The sequence below is a fragment of the Siphateles boraxobius genome, unplaced genomic scaffold, assembly GCF_051911475.1.
Source record: "Siphateles boraxobius isolate OS27281-9 unplaced genomic scaffold, OSU_SipBor_1 70, whole genome shotgun sequence".
NCBI lineage: Eukaryota > Metazoa > Chordata > Actinopteri > Cypriniformes > Leuciscidae > Siphateles > Siphateles boraxobius.
The window spans coordinates 1,365,875-1,374,748 of NW_027509198.1; the positions used below are offsets into that span (position 1 = coordinate 1,365,875).

General features: G+C 36.7%; 1 long non-coding RNA gene across 1 annotated transcript; it reads right to left on the reverse strand.

Annotated features, from left to right (window-relative positions):
• Nucleotides 1–544: 544 nt before the first annotated feature.
• LOC143724229 (uncharacterized) lies at nucleotides 545–1,791 on the reverse strand. Its single transcript, XR_013197290.1, has 3 exons — nucleotides 1,674–1,791; nucleotides 1,205–1,412; nucleotides 545–1,121 (listed from the first exon to the last, which is right to left on the reverse strand). It is a non-coding gene; the product is annotated as an uncharacterized LOC143724229 (long non-coding RNA).
• Between the last annotated feature and the right edge of the window lie 7,083 nt (nucleotides 1,792–8,874).

An 8,874-nucleotide genomic window follows, 5' to 3' on the forward strand; every position in this document is an offset into this window, starting at 1 on the left:
GTAACACTTTATTTTAAGGATCAGAAATTAGACAGAAATTAATGACTAATAACTGCATTTGTAAGTAGCTAGTTATGTGCTTGTATGCCATTACAAGCTATTTATAAGGCCTTTATTGGCTGTTGTCTTATTTTTGTCTTATAGCCCCTTTATACTTGTTTCTGTCCTAACAGTGTACTAATTAGCTAAAAATAAAACAAACTAATAGCTTGTACTGTGCCAATTACACACTTTATAAGTTCCAAGTACACTGTGTGAATGTGTAGCTTATAAGTAGGAAATAAATATAGAATGGGCATTTCAACAGACATTTAAATTGGCCGAGCAACACTGTCTTTCTAGCAGTTGTTATATACTAACAAATGATTTATAACTGAAATATTCCCTTTATTAATAGGTAACAAGCATATTTACCACTAATAAATGCAATATTACTTCAGATTATGTTCCCTATTCTAAAGTAAACATTTGCTGTTTTCCAATAAGAAAAGAGACACGTCATATTGCAGTGAACAACTCAGTGTTTATTGTTTTTATGGTTCAAGAGAACAAACTGATGTGACACATCTTGAATATTCACAATCAATTGCCAAACAGTTTATTGACAAATTTGTTTTTAACACAAAGATGACGATGGTCACAGAATAAACTGAACATCTACATTTTTTCACACATGGATACTTCCTCCTGATGTCATGCAAAATCATTCCCAGGGGGCCATTTTTATGTATGTCACCACGCCAGTACGTCCACTCAATTACTTTTAAGTGGTCTTTGAGCCTGCTTTCTGTGCGGTTCCCCCTAAATCTCCACACTGTTGCCTTGCAAACTCCCCACAATCTCTCAATGTTCTGTGTGTGAGCACCTGTCTGAGGATCAACAAAAAACTCTTTATGGTTCACAGTTAGATGGTTATATCCAGCATCTCTGAGACCGTTATAGGCTCTCCACCCATCTGACACAACCGTGCTTCCTTGTCTCACATGCTTCTGGAGAATTGGCATGAGGTGTTGAGCTGAACGCTGATTGACAACTTTCAGAATGGGTCTTCTGAACTCCTCTTTGACACCAAGCATTCCAAACACCCATGATGCCCTGTTGCTCTGTCTTCCTCGGTTGTACTAAAAATTACAGAATTTAAGAATTTATTGTATCATTCATCTTTATTATCAAGTGTGAACAGATGTAACTGAAAATATATTACCTTTCTTTTGTGGCCAAATTTGCTCTCATCAATAAAAACAATTTCATGTCTTTTTCTAATTTTCAGGTCACCTCTTCTTTTCATTCTTTTAATTGCAGATTTGCAGACTCCACGCAGACGATAAGCAAGTTTAGTCAGTGTAGAAGAGCTTCCAGTGATGCCTTCCTGTAGCATGTCCACTTGCCGCAACCTGAGTCCTTGTGAAAATCTACAGTTTAAAAGCAAACACAGAAGAAGAAGAAAAAAACAACAACAGGATCATAACACATATCTTAATACTCAGTTCACTCTCAATGTTATATTATTACCATGGCTAACAAGTATAAGTTCTGATATTATCTGCTTGAATAATATACTACAAAATATTTTCCTCTTAACACAAATAATTCTTACATAATAACAAATAGTTATTATAACACTATTAAAACAATCCTCATTATGCAACAAACACATAATGATATATTCTTACCTGTAAATAAAATGCATCCATGTCTGGAGGCTTAGATGAGACTTGGAAAATATCGAGCCACTTCGGATGCTCTTGGTGTATGATTTACTGTGGCATTTATCCCGACACACCCTAGCAGAGGATAAAATAATTAAAATAAGTATACAAGCTTCACAACACTAAAAATATTAAAAAATGTAATACTTTCAAAGCAAATGCATAGTTTAAAGACAGATGATATTAATAAAAAAACACTATTTTTTTAAATAATAATTATTTTTATAATAAAATTCTAATATTTATTATATATGTGTTTTGTTCAGGACAAATATAATAGTTTCTAAGTACTTTTTGTGTCATTAAACCCATTTTTACAGATTAAAATAAAATGAATAATAATAAAAAAGTTAAATACAAAGATTACAGTTATTTTATCAATACTATTGTATTACTTTTCCAGTTTATAATTGGCGAAAAACTATAAAGTATTTTTTCATGTAACATGTTTTTCACAATAGAAATGTGTGTGACTATATCCTTTCATTATTATTATTATTATTATTATTATTATTATTGTTGTTATTATTATTATTATTTAACTTGTATTAATTTTTATGAGACTTGGAAAATATTGAGCCACTTTAAATGCACTTGCTGTATGATATTCGAATAAACATGTTTGAATCTTTGAGTTGTAATTATTCTAACATTTGAATGACATCTAATAATGCACCACAAAGGGTTGCATTCTCAACATTAAACTGAACAAATAAATGACTACTAAATAAAACAGACATTTCCTTTTGATAATAAATATAATAAACTACATATTATATTATACAGAGGAGGTCATCAGCCGCTACCATCAAGTCCTCAAAACCTTCAGGAAAGTTCGCACCATGTCAGAGGCATTCCATCGCCACAATTTGACAGAGGCACCATTGCAGCAACAGCACCAATAGCAGAGCTTCAGATTGCAGACCCCAAGACCTACAGCACCCTTGTGTTCGATCCAGCTATGGAAACATTGCTTGCTTTTGCAAAAAGATGTGCCAGTAGTGTGAATCCTGAAATTAAAAGATCCATTGAAGATCTCAAAGCTCGAGGGCATCTATTGCCAATTTTGATGAAGTATTGAAGTAATTATGTGTTGCTGCAAGATTTTGTTCAAGAAAGATCTGTTCAGTAAAAGTTAATGTTTAGATAATTGTTTTAGATTAAAGAAAAAATATAGTTGGATGTTAATAATATTTTATTTTAAAAAAAAATATTTTTTTTTTGCAAGCACAGAAACCGAAATTCTCGGACCAGCAGCATGTGTCCAGATTTCAATCTTAACCGTTCTATTTCATCAGAAACTATCTTAAAACAGGGCCTTAAGTGTAAAATACCAAACTTGTCCTTCAAATTGGTGTTGGCTGGTAACTTTTTGAGCAGTGTTGAAAATGACCTGAAAGGGCTCTTTAACTTTAAATTTCTATTTAAAGAAAAACGTGTTTTTATATACTGTGTTGATTGTGAATATTCAAGATGTGTCACATCAGTTTGTTCTCTTGAACCATAAAAACAATAAACACTGAGTTGTTCACTGCAATATGACGTGTCTCTTTTCTTATTGGAAAACAGCAAATGTTTACTTTAGAATAGGGAACATAATCTGAAGTAAAATTGCATTTATTAGTGGTAAATATGCTTGTTACCTATTAATAAAGGGAATATTTCAGTTATAAATCATTTGTTAGTATATAACAACTGCTAGAAAGACAGTGTTGCTCGGCCAATTTAAATGTCTGTTGAAATGCCCATTCTATATTTATTTCCTACTTATAAGCTACACATTCACACAGTGTACTTGGAACTTATAAAGTGTGTAATTGGCACAGTACAAGCTATTAGTTTGTTTTATTTTTAGCTAATTAGTACATTGTTAGGACTGAAACAAGTATAAAGGGGCTATAAGACAAAAATAAGACAACAGCCAATAAAGGCCTTATAAATAGCTTGTAATGGCATACAAGCACATAACTAGCTACTTACAAATGCAGTTATTAGTCATTAATTTGTGTCTAATTTCTGATCCTTAAAATAAAGTGTTACCGACATTGATTACTATAGCAACAGACTCCAGACTCCAGGCGTTCATTACTATAGCAACAGACTCCAGACATTCATTACTATAGCAACAGACTCCTGATGTTCATTACTATAGCAACAGACTCCTGATGTTCATTACTATAGCAACAGACTCCTGATGTTCATTACTATAGCAACAAACTCCAGACGTTCATTACTATAGCAAAAGACTGCAGACATTCATTACTATAGCAACAGACTCCTGATTTTCATTACTATAGCAACAGACTCCTGATGTTCATTACTATAGCAACAGACACCAGACGTTCATTACTATAGCAACAGACTCCTGATGTTCATTACTATAGCAACAGACACCAGACATTCATTACTATAGCAACAGACTCCTGATGTTCATTACTATAGCAACAGACTCCTGATGTTCATTACTATAGCAACAGACTCCTGATGTTCATTACTATAGCAACAAACTCCAGACGTTCATTACTATAGTAACAGACTCCAGATGTTCATTACTATAGCAACAGACCACTGATGTTCATTACTATAGCAACAGACTGCAGACGTTCATTACTATGGCAACAGACTCCAGGCGTTCATTACTATAGCAACAGACTCCAGACGTTCATTACTATAGCAACAGACTCCAGACGTTCATTACTATAGCAACAGACTCCAGATGTTCATTACTATAGCAACAGACTGCAGACGTTCATTACTATGGCAACAGACTCCAGGCGTTCATTACTATAGCAACAGACTCCAGGCGTTCATTACTATAGCAACAGACTCCTGATGTTCATTACTATAGCAACAAACTCCAGACGTTCATTACTATAGCAAAAGACTGCAGACATTCATTACTATAGGAACAGACACCAGACGTTCATTACTATAGCAACAGACTCCTGATGTTCATTACTATAGCAACAGACACCAGACGTTCATTACTATAGCAACAGACTCCTGATGTTCATTACTATAGCAAAAGACTGCAGACATTCATTACTATAGGAACAGACACCAGACGTTCATTACTATAGCAACAGACTCCTGATGTTCATTACTATAGCAACAGACTGCAGACGTTCATTACTATAGCAACAGACTCCAGGCGTTCATTACTATAGCAACAGACTCCAGGCTTTCATTACTATAGCAACAGACTCCTGATGTTCATTACTATGGCAACAGACTCCAGGCGTTCATTACTATAGCAACAGACTCCAGGCGCATTCTTTATGTCACTTCATTCGATTTTGTCACTTCAAAATAACGAGGAACAGATTATTTTTCTGAAATAAAGGGTAGCAAAAAGTCTAATATAATGCTTTGCAATAGAGTGAAGAAAATGAAAGCTTCATACACACACATAAATACATAACAATAACACGGCAGACACATAAGCCTGTTGCAGTGTTATTAAGTTATCATACAACTGCATGACCAATAACACCTTCTGTAACTATACGTGTGTCTTGTCATGTTACTGATACCAATACATCCTTTTCGTTTCCTTTCTCATACTATGGTGGTATGAAATAATAAAAATATCATAAATCATTTAATTCATAATTCATTCCTCTACCTGAAGACCTGGCCCTCCTGCTATGGATAATAATTCACTTTTTGAAATGTTGGGTCGTTCGTGCGTTAGCCTAAAGACCAGCTTAATTTACCTAACAATCCTTTCAGGCACATTGCAAGTTACAGGCTAATGTTTTTTTTCCTTCTGTGCATTATAATGAAGGCTTTGTGAAATTGCACTGCTGTTCCAGTTTTTCAAATGGCACACCCTTCCTATAACAACTATGAACTCATGTATGCCTAAGAAAGACGATGTAGCCAATCACAGTAGTTATGGGGCGACTGCAAACACCAGCGATTTCAAAGCGTGTTTTTGAGACGGTCTTTGGTTCACTGCAGTTTTAAGGAGAAAATACTCAGCAATGCTGTCGACTTATGAATTTACAAATGGTTTGTCTTAAAGCATATTAAAAACACCACATAGACATATAAACAACATAAAAGCTGGATTTTCACCACAGGGGGACTTAGGGGCTGAGAGTGTCTGTAGAACTGGAAAAGGATGCGCACCGCAAAATACAAACGCAATGTCTCTAGTAATTTGTGTAATTGTGTGCTGTCACAAGACAATTTGTATCTGGGGGATGATGAAGGGGTACAAGGAGAACAGCAGGGAATTGTGGGAATGTCAATTTACATTTTTTTTACTGTACATTTCTACTGTAAATTTATTGTAAATTATACAATGACTTGTTCTTTTGTTCTAAAAAGTACAGTTAGATCTATCCTAGTTATTCACCGTATAGAGTACAGAAACTTTCTGTTAACCAATTAACAGTTTTACTGTTTATTAACAGTCTTTTACTGTTAAAATCACGATAATACTTTTACAGTGTAACAATTAAATATTTGCTTAGTTGTCACTAAAGCTTGCCCTATTTTGTTATAGGTCATTATTAAACCTTCACGCTGCGTCAGAAGCCTGTCTGAAACCAGTTATATGGGGAACCTTCATGTGAAACACTGCCTGAAAGTCATTAGTCTTGTTGGACTTCATGCAGCTGTGCAAAGACGGATCAGCGGCTGACTCGAAGCTGTGCATGCCGGTCAGAAACTCTGTTCGACTTGAGCCTTGAGACTTGAGCAACAACGTGATTGAAGTATGGCATCAGTGTATCGCGAGAGTGGTTCGAGAGCTTCTCTTTTTTTTTTTTTTTTTTGCTCAAACGTAAACAACAGTATACAAAGTATACAAAACATAAAACTTAATATTACCCTTGCCCAGGGGATAGGCATCACATACATTCAAATAAATTTTAAGTTATACAAATATTTCTAGTTTTCATAGCCTTTTTGTTCAACGAACCACTAATTAGTTTTATATATGATAACATATCACAATGAAAATGTTTAAAGGCCGGATTTTGTTTTATATATTTGCACTTGTGGATATAGAATTTAGCTTGCACAATTAGTACATTTATAATAAAGAATATATCTTCTTTACTTTGTTTTCTAAAAAAACAAAATACAACATTTTCCCACTTCAAAGTAAAGTCCTTGTAAAGTTCTTTCATAATAAAGCTGCAGAAGTCCTTCCAGAAGGTTGTGGAGTGTGTGCAGATCCAAAAAAGGTGCTGGGTGGTCTCAGGGTGATTTCCGCAAAAAGAACAGTTCACATCAATGTCCCTTTTGAATTTCGTCATATAGTGGTTAGCAGGGTAGTACTTATGAATAATTTTAAAAGAAATTTCTTTGACCTTGTTTGTGACAAAAAACTTTTGGGGAATTGTCCATACTTTTTTCCAGTTAATATCATTTACAAAAGAATTCCAGTATGAAACAACATGTGGGACACATATCACTTCTTTCTGAAACAAAGAACGTACATATTTATTGTTATTTCTAGAAGAGGTCAGACAAATTTTACCTATATCTGAATCGATTGGATTATAGAAAGGAACTGAAGAGAGATTAAAATCAACACTTCTAAATAGAATTTTGACACCAGAAGGTATAGCATCATATACTATTGCATATTCTTTCGGTGTGGCTGGAAACTTATAAGTGTTTAAAAATTCTGTATACGACATAAGTTGTCCATCACTATTGAACAGTTGAAACACTAAAATAATCTGTTTCTCAATCCAGTTAGAAAAAACAATGACTTATTCTTATACAGAATATCTCGGTTGTTCCATATAATATATTTATGGGGAGAAAAATTGTGCTTATATATGAGGATCCATGCTAACAAAACTTGTTTATGAAATAAAGAGAGCTTTTCCGGTATTTTGTCTGCATTGTAATTACACCCTAATATGAAACTCAAACCACCAAATCTAGAAAATATAAAGTTAGGAACAAAGTTCCAAATAAAACAGGATTTTTAAAAAATTGTTTGGCCCAGTTGATTTTAAAGGTATTGTTTAGGGTAGCAAAGTCTAACTGTTACAACCAGTCAGGAATGAAACGGAGAGTGAATCCAATCGCAAGCACATTTAATTAAACAAATACAAAACCAGGGAATCCAGGGAACTCAGAGCAGGACAGGAGTAACATAAAACAACAACCGACAGCCAACAACTGAAACACAGGGGTTTAAATACACAGACAAACAAGCTAAACAAGATAACAAGGGGCGTGGTTAATAAGAAACACCTGGGGAGACTAATAAACATGGACGAGGAACACCTGTGGACACTGAGCAACAACAACAAAAGACAAGACACATGGCAGGGTCACATGACAAACAAGGAATCACGTGATATACAAGACACAACAAAACCCACACGTAACATAGCCCCCCCCCTATGGGCGGCTCCCGACGCCCCTTGAAACAAAAACACTAAAGTTCAGGAGGGTGGTGAAGCGGAGGTGGTCTTGGGGGAGGGTAGGAGGGCCAAGTCCTAGCAGGGGAACAGGACCAGGGCAGAGAAGGTTGCGAAGGGGACCAGGGCAGAGATGAGCCCTCGGATGGCCACGGTGGAGAAGACAGTCGTTCGGGCGGCCAGGGCGAAGAAGACAGTCTATCGGCGGCCAGGGCGAAGAAGACAGTCAATCGGGCGGCCACGGAGGAGAAGACAGTCCATCGGGCGGCCAGGGCGGAGAGGACAGTCCATCGGGCGGCCAGGGCGGAGAGGACAGTCCATCGGGCGGCCAGGGCGGCGAAGACCCTTCGGGCGGCCAGGGCGGCGCAGACACCGGCTCAGGAACAGCAGACACCGGCTCAGGAACAGCAGACAACACACACACTGACTCTGGCTCAGGAACAGACAACACAGACTCTGGCTCGGGAACAGACAACACACACACTGGCTCGGGATCAGACAACACACACACTGGCTCGGGATCAGACAACACACACACTGGCTCGGGAACAGACAACACACTCACTGGCTCGGGAACAGACAACACACTCACTGGCTCGGGAACAGACAACACACTCACTGGCTCGGGAACAGACAACACACACACTTGTTCGTGCTCAGGAATAGACAACACATACACTGGCTCGGGAACAGACAACACACTCACTGGCTCGGGAACAGACAACACACACACTGGCTCGGGAACAGATAACACACACACTGGCTCGGGA